The sequence below is a fragment of the Oxyura jamaicensis genome, chromosome 13 (assembly GCF_011077185.1).
Source record: "Oxyura jamaicensis isolate SHBP4307 breed ruddy duck chromosome 13, BPBGC_Ojam_1.0, whole genome shotgun sequence".
NCBI lineage: Eukaryota > Metazoa > Chordata > Aves > Anseriformes > Anatidae > Oxyura > Oxyura jamaicensis.
In genome coordinates, this window is record NC_048905.1 from 15,200,032 (window position 1) to 15,212,167 (window position 12,136).

A 12,136-nucleotide genomic window follows, 5' to 3' on the forward strand; every position below is an offset into this window, starting at 1 on the left:
AACTTATGCTCTCAGAGGAGTATTTAATAACAAGAACAATTCACAGTGGAGTATGTCTCAAAGCATTTTATTCTTTCCATAGGAAAATGCAAGTTAGCAATTTAAGTAGCACTTCACATCAGGTGCATAACAAGGCAGGGGGTTACCACAAGAAGTCTGCAGCGATTTTAACTTCTGGATTTATGATTTAGCTGGCTTTGTAGTCTGGCAGCCATTTTGGTTGCAAGATGCAATTTGGGTTTCAAAAGCAAATTTATTCTTTTCAAGCTACAGTTTTGTCAGAAACAATAGCACAAAATGTCACTGTATTTGAAGCAAGTCAAAAACCATTTTTGTCAGCTTGGTTAAGAGAGCAATAGCTGAAAGTTGTAACTGGCTGCCCAGATCTTCCCCCTCCCCTTCAGTGCCAAAAATACAGGTAACGACCCATTAGAGAGGACTTCCCCCCCCCCAGAAGTAAGCGTGTATTTTTCTGGAGTGACATTTCGAGACAGGATAAGGTTTCTGGAAGCTGTTCAAGCCTATAACCCCTAACAACATATCAAACATCCAAACAAACAAATTAAAACCTAGACAAGAATATTGGCTGCCATAAGCAGACAGCCTGCAAATCCCTTCTCAATGGAAGGGCACATTCACACACTCTGGGAACATGTTTTACTATGCTAATCATCTTGTTTTAGAGTAAATATGTCAGGAGCAAGACAGGCCAAAACAAATTAAGCTTTTTTTTTTTCCCCTCCATGACAACTTAACCAACTTTAATCCTGCTTTAAGGCTCAGAGTCAAAAGGATCTACTACAAGTCAACGGAAAACAACCACTGTGCAGAGAGAACAAGCTAAGCACTCCCCACTGGGGTAAGTGTCTGCCACATTCATAAGGACAACAGAACCTAGTATTTCCAATCGTCTAGAAGAAAGTAGATGTGAATGTCTTGCTCAAGCACGAGGACTTAGACATTGCCTGCTTTCACTTTTCAGACTAATGCACTGAAAAATATAGGATTCAAGGGTTAGTTAAGTTTTACAGAACTTAGCCTCTTAACATTTTAACGTATAGACAATTTTAGTGACTGAAAACATCCACACTTCTACACAGGGAACGCACATGGATGCGGCTTCATTACTCATTATGCAGACCCAATACTTACCACATACCGAGAAAATACAGGGAAAGTACATCTGTTTTGCTTGCACAGGAACATGAAAAATGCAGCTGAGTTTCCAGACGTCATCATCATCCCGACACTGTTCACAGTAGCTCTGAATAGCCATGCTGCACATCCAAAGCCACAAAAACCACACTCCAGCCTGGGTCTTCCAAGTAAAGAGCTCTGGCTACAGAAAAGCTCAGCTCTAAGAGACTTGGCTCTACCCAAGATTTTACTGCTTCCAGGTGTGCCCCAGGGAGCCAGACTCTAAACCCCAATTAGAGCTGATTTGTGCACCTGGCAGCCCTTCCCCAGCTGGCTGCCCTGGGGGATGCTAATGCTGGAGCCTCTTCCCACCTGGCTGGCAACTGGGGTTTGCTCCTGGCTGGTGGCACCAGCTCCTGGCACTGGGACAGTCAGCCAGAGGGGTTTGAACTCTGCCTTAGATTCAGCAAAAGTTTATCAAATTAAATGGTTCAAACAAAACATTTAAGTCAGAGTCATAATTTAAAAAAAAAAAAAAATCCAATTATGGATTATGGTTGTCTGCACTTTTGCCTGTAACAAATCTCTCCAGGATGGCACAGAACAGTACATACACAGCAACAACCCATGGTAAGGCCAAGGACTACAATCACAGAATCAGACTGTCCTGAGTTTTATCTCATTTCTCCAGCTGAGGGAGTCTCTAGGTGAAGCTGTGGTGAATACAGCACCAGGCAATGTATAAAGACATGAATTTAAAAATGGGGCCCTGTGAATTCGATACAGAATGTCTAAATTTAGAATACCAGTTTCTGAGACAATAACTTATCAGAAAACATGGGCATATTATGTTTTAATAAGCTGTACAATTTTCCTATATAAGCTAATGAGTATAATTGAAAAAAAAAATTGAAAAATTATAATTTCATCTAAGATGGTGAACTGTATCACTTTTTTTTTTTTTTTTTTTTTTTTTCTTCTTTTTTTGCTTCAATTAATGTGTCATATAACTGCCAGCTAAGGACAGCCAAAATATCAACAGATTATATAAGCAAGACCAAGCCTGTGCTTTTATGTAATTACATTTGATCTTCCAAGTGCAAATTCAATTCCAGCTGTCAATGAACTTTAATATTTATAAAGAAATAAAATGCACTTGAATTCAGGCTTCTCATCCAGAAGGCATAGCATATTTGTAGTAGTAGTTCACTTTTGGTATTTTTCATACAAAGTTTAAAATGGAAACTTATTTACAAAATTTACATTTTAAAAAAATTTACAACATTAAGAGTATGAAGGTGGGTTGGAGCTGGGCATCCATGTATGGGCCCAGCTACAGCCAGGATTCTCCATATAACTCTGTCTTTAGGTAACTTGGAGTTATGGATATTGATTTGCACCTACAGCCTGCATGGAGACAGTCCTCGAGATTAAGATTAACTTCATCCATCATTCTTCCTTTCCACTTATCTCAAATCAAAATGCATTGCATACAGCTGCATATCAATCAAGCTCTATTGTAATAAAATTAAAATTTCAGTGCACAGGCACCAAGTAGTTGTGCTTTCTGAGAAGCTGGAAGAAACTCTGACAGAGCAAACTTAAATGGCTTCCTGAAGCTGGAACAATTCACTGTTGAAAGAGTTTAAAATGTACTGCCTGTACCTTCCCTATGCCTTGCGCACAGTTTGTTCTTGTCTCCCTGAAGGAAGCTTATCACACCAAAGATAAACCCAGCAGTGCCTGGCTGTTTCTATCTTTCCTTTGCATAAGCTGTTTTTCTTGTTCTCGAGGAAGAGAATGACAGAACTGAAATTTGCCAGTACAAATGGCAATGTTTTCCTCTCTCTTTGTATCACTTCTGTGTTCTGTTTATAGGAGCTAAGAGTTTGGCTTAATTTCTAAAACCTTTTATATTTTTTACAACATATGTATATACCTTGAACAACTAACAAATTCCCCTTGTATTCAAGAAAGGTGAATAATAAAGGCTACACACTTTACCTTGAAAAAAAAAACACAAAAACAAACACAAAACCAAACCACAAACAACAACCCAAAAATGATACTAAGCTTTTGAATTAGACACAATCTCCTTATTTAATACAAACACTGTAAAACAAGAATAGACATATGAAAAGAGTCATTTTTCTACCTGGAACTTACACCTTCACATGTAAAGAACTATAACATGTGGGGCTGCCTTGGCAGTCAAGGAAGAGTCAAGCCCCTACTTGTCAAGAGTAAGAAGGAAGTACAAAAATAAGCACAGGGGAAACAATGTTCTGGGAAGAACAGGTCAGCCAGTTATAGGGAGGATTAAAGTTTTGGTACAGTCATGTATTTTGCAAGAAAAAATCCCAATATATTTTGCAGTGAAAAAGCCCTTCTGGGACCAGTAAGCAACCAACTCTTGAGAGAGAGCAAAGGGTCTTGCAGCCCATGGTACTTAAGGTTATTGGTCATTGCAAGATGAAGGATTTATTTATTTATTTTGTGGCAGTTAAAGCACTGGAGAATTTGGAAAGGTACGCATAGATTTAGAGGACCTAGAGGGCCAGAAAAACTGCGGCCTGTTAGGCTGACGGATTGGACGCACCTGAGTATGCAATTTCTGAGATCCAGCAACACTGTCAGCAAATCTGAGAGAACCCCCCTGTATACGTCTGCTCAAGCAGGACCCTTCAAACAGCCACAAGGTCTGTGTCTAAACAGCTTTAACGTGGCATGTCAATATGGATGTTGTTTAAGGGCCAAGCAACTGGTTCTGTGCAGTATCAGGAGTATCAGGATCTCTCGGTGCAAGCATCCTTCTGAGATGTTTGTACCTGGCCTTAATTGTTCCTGGACTAAAAATTACGAGATTAAGTATTTATTAAGGTCATTAGAGAAACATGTGGGTTTCTGCCTTTGAGCACTTTAATACATAAAAATGGTGATTAAAAGGTCCCCTTCATTCTTGGCTAACAGATTGGTGTGCTTGCAGACAATTTATTTTTGAATTTAAATTTTTAATGATTTGCAACTTTTATACCTAATACCCATGTTCTACAGCTGCACAGATAAGAAAACTGGCAAGGCACACAAAGGAAAAGGACCAAAACAAAATATCCACACGAACGTACAAAACAACCACAGTATTTTTTAAAGTCATTATGCTCTCTGGAATAAATAAAAGAGCTTCTAAACTGCCTATTCTCATGAATTTTCATAAGAGAATTACTTTCCTTTTCATTGTTATTTTTATACTAACATAAAAAGGAATCTGAGACACCAAAGTATGTAAAAATAAAATGAAGTGCCTTGAATTTCGGAGGAGGAGGGGAGATAGCAGGAAGTTCATAATTAAAGCTGAAATCTTCTCTACCACTCCTCAGTTTGTAACGATCTTCATCAGCCACTTCTGAACGCTGGCTTTTGCATGTTGGGTGAGGTGATGGAATTTAACACAGTGTGTAATGGTGAAGCATGCAGCAAGTTTAGTACTTTTTGCTGGCATTGACTTTCTTTCCTTCTTTGTATGACAGTCCTTGTGGGTTTTCTTCACTTCTACCAGAAAAGAACACTTTTGAAGAGCATGCAGTACCTTTTCTCAGCCCAGGATCTGATTATTTTGATATTAAAATATTGTATTGATCAAGTCTGCCTCCTTCTGCTGCCGGAGCTTGCCAAGATTTCTGAGGAAGCCGAATTGCTGATAGCATGTGAGATTAATCTTAGCTGTCACATTTGGTTGGGAAGGAAAGCCAATGCTCACTATGCCCTGTTTCATGCAATTAGACACCTTCAAAATTGTTTTCACCGTATCTGGAAGAGCAGTCATTTCCCACCATTCCCTCCCACAGCTCATATTCCTAGTTAAAATGTTAAACCCTCTGTGGCTGACTAGCTGTGCAAACAGGAAGGTGCAAGTTACTTTAGCAAGGCTAAAAAATCATGGCAGGTTTATTGGCAGCATTTAATAACATCAGAAAGTTCTAGCATGATGCTGGAGTCTCCCAGAAGCTGCAGACCTCCAAGCTTTAAAACAGGCCTCCTTCTTGGCCAAGTGCAGGCGCCTGTCAGGTTTAACATCGTCAACCCCCCAACGTCTCATTTCTCTGCAGATATTCTGCTAGCTGGCAGAATGAAACTTTGGGACAAATGAGTGAGCTGAAATAGGTGGCAGACCCACACCAGGATCTTTATCAGCTGTGTCCTTCACTGTGGTTTATAACTTGGCCTTATTTATTCTAGCATTGGCACTACTCCAGTCACATGCAATGCATTACTTCTACGTTTCCAAGAGCCCTACTGCCCAGAGTCTGAGCTTCTTTCTCTTTTATCTATCTACCTATGAAGCAAAAAGGTTCAGAAATCTTATTGTCACTTTGCAACTACAGGGGAAAAATCAACAACATTCCCCCCCCCCCCACTCCGATCCAAGCATCTTTAGACAGCTCAGCTGTGTTCTGCTTCATTATGTTGATTTTGCTTTTCCTAAGGCAAATAACATGCAATCCTCACAAAAATTGACATGTTGCTGGTAGGGATGAGAAAGTAAATGCATTTTACAAATATAGTAATAATTTTTGCCCTTAAGGCACTAAACCAAATGTTTCTTTTTAAAAATGACTGCACCGCACTTCTGTTGTGTGAATACTTGCTACCATTGTACAAACAATCAGTTACAAGCTGTGCTAGCAAAATATTTGCCCCTTCTGACACATTTTATTATGAGAGAGGCTTATTAAACTCTCAAGAAGCCTACAGCAGATTAAACTGTTGAGGATTTTTACAATTAGCATACATTACCTAAGAATTCATATATGGTTTCTGAATAGAATTGGATTGCCAAACTACAGTCAATCAGGAAAAAAAAAAAAACAACAACAACAAATAACACAAAAAACAATCCCAGAGCCACCTCCAGAGTGTAGTCAAAATCCACTATTCAAGGTTGGTTTGGAAAAATAATCAGAATGCAGTTTCCTATGTCAGAATAAAATGAATGTTAGTGAAATGCATGCTAACTAAACCAGATATTAATATTATAAGGAGCTGGGTAATTTTAAAATCCCATCCTTAGCATCTAAATAGACTAATGCTCCTGTTGCTTATTCAGCATTGCTGATTTACAGAGCCCAGTACTATGAATGTCTAAACATTCTGCTGAATTTCTCAACAAATTCAGTGCTGTCTGTCTGGTTATTTGATGCTTGAGCTCATAATATCTTTACCATTCCTAGCTTCTCAAACGAGGCCATCAAGAGCATTACCCATCTTACATCATACCGTGTCTTAATGAAAGGTGACTAGAGCTTCAGGAAAGTCCCAAACCAATAGACAGAATTTACATAATCACAGTAATTTATGATACTAACTGAATGCACATGATCCAGTCTAGAGACAACATGTGCTGAAACACACCTTTAGGTAAAATTTGAAGATGAATGCAATCGACATACTCACAGAAACTGTGAAGTATACATTTCACGAGTTACTTCCACTGAGTTATTAAAATTTCACTTTGCTGTGACCTTGAATCATGAAGCCTAGCAACCATGCATTATAAACCACCCATTCTTCCCAGATTCTTCAAATATGTAGTTACACAGGTTCCTCTGCCCATGGAGGCTCAGGCTGCCATTAAATTGCAATGTAGCCATATATTTACACTTGAAAGTTTCAGCATTTTACAGCCGATTTCTCAAAAGCACATTTTACCATCCGAGCCTCAAACAGTGATATAATTTGATACAGCATAACTGAGACTGTGCTGCTAATTTATTACACAGGAATTGGTTTAGTGCAGATACTATTGTTGGCCGAAGATGTGCCACCTTACTTTCAGTCACTCACTCCTTTCCACTTGAATGTCACTTCAGCATATATGTCCCTTTGTTTATCTTGCTGTATTTTTATCACATACACGTCCATGTCCTGTCCACTCTGACTTTGTCCCCATTTGACCTTTGTGACTTAGCTTATGACAGGCTAAGCAAGGGGCAAAATTTCTTCATCACTACTAATTTATTTGGGCTAATCCTGAATTAACAGCCTTCCTCATAAAAAATGGCAGCTCTTGAGCACATTTTTCTTCTGTACTGAGCTCTGTTTCTGTGAGCTCTGAGATAGCTTTCGCAACAGCTTCTCCTTCAGTTTCCTTCTCTCCACTGTCCTTCTCCTACTAAGTTTTGCTTCTCTGTACCCTGTTCTTATTCTTTTTTTCTGCCATTTTCTGTGCTGCCCTGGTGGAAGTCGAGGGACTGCACTTTTTTTTTTTTTTTTTTTTTTCAGTAAAAATTCATCCTATTATTTTTTCCCAATGTTATTGAATTTCGTCATAGAGCACTTTTACTCTCAAAATCTACCTTCTGTCATCTACCTTCTGCCTGACTAGTATCTCTGCCTTTCTCCTCCAGGCCTATTTTCTCAAGATCTGGTCAACTTGTTTAAGGAGAATTTTATAAAATTGTCAAAAATTGCAGTGCCTTTTCCTCCTCATTCTTTTATTTAACCATTTTCATTCCAGTCTTTCAACCTAACAGCTCTGCTCTGACCTCCTCCCACCTAATCTTCTCCTTTTCCCCTCCTACTTCTGAAACTTTCTTCTGCCTTACTCAACCTCAGAAATGAGGTCCCTTGGAGAAGCAGTTATTTCTTCACTTACTCTTAACAGTTCTTTCCATCTCTTCTAGGGAGTATCATATTAAGTATTATGTTCTCTCTAGATTGTCTCTCAGTTTCATTTTGATGCTTTACCTCAAATAGTCTAGTTTTCTTACCTTTCTACAAGTGCATCCTGGAAATCTGAGAAACTTTGTAGGCATAATCTCTGGTTTATTATTGTCATTTCTTCTCAGGAGTTTGTTGTCCACATCAGAATCTCACTCTGTCAAAACCAAGGATGAATTTTTCTTCTCACATCAGCTTCTCTATTTTTAGTCACTGTTTGCCTATCAACACACTTATCATCTGGGATATATTCTTTAACCGTTTCCCTCCTTTCCCAGATGTAAGCTATAGCATATCATCCCTCCGCTTTCCAATACGTCCAAGAAGAAAATATTTTATCAAGAATTTACCTATGTCCTAAATTTTATTTATTTTTTTCTTAAAATCCTTCCAGATCTCCTGAAGAACAGCTCTCATATTTTTCTTGTTTATAATCAATTCTTCTATTATTTTCAGCCTGTATACTTCTCAGGATACAACACGTACTTTTACCTTTAGACCTATCAGAGCTGTGGGTCACTGGTAAGAAATAGTATTAGTGTGGGAAAGAGATATTTGCAAATGTAAAGTATAGAATACAAATTTATTTCTTCCCAGTGGTGGAAAATAAATTACATGCCCTAAGCTACCTTCTGCATGACTCTATTTCCTTCATATAAAGAAAGCTCAAGGCTGGTTAAATTTTACTCGGAGGGTTGTGGCACAGCAGCTGCAAGGTTGCTCCATATGTTAGAAACATAGATTATCCCAAGTTAGAAGGCATCCACAAGTATACCCTGACACAGCTTCACGCCGTTCCCTCAGGTCCTATCATGGACCAGAGAGGTGCCATTTTGATACCTATATTTTGGTTTCACTCTCCAATGATCTCCAATTGACCTTGCTTTTACAATTTAGCAGAGAGCCCTACAAAAAGATGGACTGGAGCAGTTAAACCGCTGAGTATCAGGAACATCAAAACTTCAGCTTTTGACCAACAGTCTACAGAAAATTGATTTCATCACGGTCATGATCCTAAGGTGTCAGTGACAGACCTATACTTGTCTCGACTGTGAAGAGGGCAGGGTTTACATTTCAGCACTCAACATATGATGTGCTGTCAAGGGTTGGGTGAAACTCATTATGAAATGAATAGCTCTCACTGGGTGTCTTCAAAAACTGGAATATGAGTTTCTGAAAGGACTATGAACATAATTTATACAGGCAGCTGGTACAAAATGGAGTGAAAATTCCTGAATTAACAAAGGAATTAATTAAAAACCCCCTCAGACTACTGAGCTCTTCCTTTGCTAAGCTAAAATATTGTTGCAAATGAAAAATTTATACACAGATAAAACATAGGCGCTCAAGAAATTAACTATGGATGAGGTGCTAAGTAGGAACGACCACAGTGTAATTCAATTTGGCACTCTTGGGTTTCAGGTAAACTGGATTAGCTAAAACTAGAAAAATATGTCAAAGGACTTGAAAGAGATTTAAAGCCAGATGACTGACCAGAATAATGGCACACAGCATTACAATGTACAGCAATGAAGAATGGACAGACTAATTTATACAACGAAACTACAAAATGTCCTTTCTGTTCAACGCGGACCATCAATTTAAATGCCAATAAGGTACAAAGAAAGAATTTATAAAGAAGAGGAAAGAACAAGCAGAGGACATACAAAGTTTCCTGTATTTCTGTCTGTTGAGTCATCTTCTGAGCAAGGCCAGAGACTGGATGCTAGCCTAGAGGAGCAGGTTTGTTCCCTTATTCTTATTTTAAAGTCTTTTTAATGAAACCTACACTCTCGAATTCTTAACTCTTTAAACAAATGAACAAAACCCTTACATTATGCTTTATTACTAAGGTTAATTAAACTTCCACAGTTGATGATCACTGATGATAACAAATAACTAATTAGAATGTTTTTTTTATTATTTATTTATTTATTTATTTATTTATTTATTTATTTATTTATTTTTCATAAAAGAAAGTGGTCTGAATAGTAATCAAACCTAGAAGCTAGATAAATCAGCAAAGCAAAACACCCAACTGTCAGTCCTCATATATTTTAAATTTATTTTTTTTTTTTTTTTTTTTTTTTTTTTTCTTCTAGATATCAAAATACAGCTGTAACAGAGTCACAGTAACAAAACTAGCATGGGCAAACCCTATTAATTCTTACTGTAGTAAGTAACTTTATATAGTTTGAGTTTGGATGACACAAAGACTTATGAAAAATACTATATGAGAAAATGGAAAAAAAAGATGGAATTTATTTTTAATAGTTGGCATTTGACAGAAATCAGCCAAAGGATTTCATTTTTCAGAAATAATAATACGTTTCATCTCTAACATTGTAGAAATAAAACATGAAAGAAGCAATGCTAGATCATTTCTACATAATGAAAACAGGAGTGAAACTGTCTCCAGATGCTTTTCGAGTAGCAAAGCCATACTCTCACTTGAGATAAGACTGAAAGAAAACAAAATTAAGTCTTATTTCTCTAGTTACAAAAGATAATTGAATACTCAAATCATTTGTAGGTAACTTTATGATATAGATTCTGTTCACAACCTTAACATAAAATGAATTTGTCATGCCTTCAAGACAGGAGGTGGTGGTTAAATCAGTCTGGCTTTACTGACACCTCAAAGGTTGTGTGCTGGAAAGTCATGGGAGTGGATTCTATTTACCTTTCCATTAACAGTAGTACAGACTTAGTACAGTTTGGGTCTCAGCTGAATGTCATTACCATCAGGCCACTCAGTGAATTTTGCATAATTAATGAAATATTCATTGGGTCAGACATGGACAGATACCAATTTGACAAGCCAGCAACTAGGGCACTCACCTAGGCTGATGAGACCAAATCCCTACTCTAATTAATACAGAAAGAAAGGAATGAAATAGACCTTGAGGGAAAGCCATAAAACAAAAGCCAATAAATACTTATCAGAAGAGCCAGGAGACTGGTCTACTTGAGTCAGACGGCTTGAATCTCTCTTCCTTACACACTACATTAGAGGTCTCTTTACCAACCTATTCTGAACTGAGACACTTTTTGTCAAGAACTATTTTGTACATTCCTAGGAGATATGTTGTTGAATTGCCAGGAAAAACATTTTGTCAGAAAACTCTAGAACATATCTACTCAATACTTACAGCTGAGAAGTTGTTTTCATTTTAAGCCCATTTCTGTTTCTACTTCCTCAAAATGTGCCAACATGAAAAAAAAATCAGCAGGAAGCTCAGCTGTGCGAACTGAGACTACAAAGACTGTACAGATAATTCTACAAAGGTAGGAGCTAATCCAGGAATGAAAGGAGCCTGTCCACCTCATGATGCACTGCATTCATTAAAAAATATAAAGTTTTAAGTACTGTACCTAATTTTAATATTTGTTTTCACAAAGCTGGCAGTTGCAGACTGACTGCAGTACTAGTTATCATTTTTTTTTCCTCCTCATATACTAATTAAAGTAGAAAATAAATGCCTGGAACCTGCTAGAAATTTTGACTTTTTAAATTGCAACCAACGAACATTTTGTATTTGCTCACAATAAATCTTTTACAATTTCATCGTTAAAGTAGAGAACATAAATCCAATAACTGACAGCAAAATGGAGGCTTTATAATGCTCACTTAACTAATTTGCAAACTTGTTAATCTTCCTGCCCCTGCTCTTCCACAAAGATTTAAGAGCAGAGATCTGTAGAAATGTTTCCTGGTAATTACACTTCATTAATGTAACAGATTCTATCATGATATACTTCCTATTTACTTATTTATTTTAGACAGCTCTATGTTCTAGGTGGCTTAGAATGAATATAAAGTCCTTGGTAATTATCAAGAAACCACTGAGTTTGCAAATGAGAAAGGTGAATATAGATCCTCCACACATGAAATAACCCCATAGACTTCCAAATCTATTGTCCTGTAAATATCGGATGAATCAGTATTTTCCCACTGAGGAAAGTGAATGTTGGAGTTCAAGGCTGTCTCAGGGACTGCCAGCTCACAGCCTTGAGAGCATCAAATCCACCAAGCCAAATCCTGAAGGCTGCAGGATTCTGAAGCAATAACTCTTCTTGTTTTTAAAGAGCCATGAAGGGGCTTGACATGAAATAAAATGTGGTCTTTTGACTACTAGCACTGAGAATTTAGCACTGACTTTCACAGCAGATTCCAGGAGAAAGAATGAGAGGAAGAGCTGAAACCATGGAAGAGAACTTTCTTTTCTGTGTTAGCTTTTGATGTTTAAAACCCTTTTTAAATTCTTAGAGGTTACACCAG

General features: G+C 37.6%; 1 protein-coding gene across 2 annotated transcripts in view; it reads right to left on the bottom strand.

Annotated features, from left to right (window-relative positions):
- SPOCK1 (SPARC (osteonectin), cwcv and kazal like domains proteoglycan 1) overlaps window positions 1–12,136 on the bottom strand; it is a 281,971-nt gene that overhangs the window by 95,714 nt on the left and 174,121 nt on the right. The window lies entirely within an intron of this gene.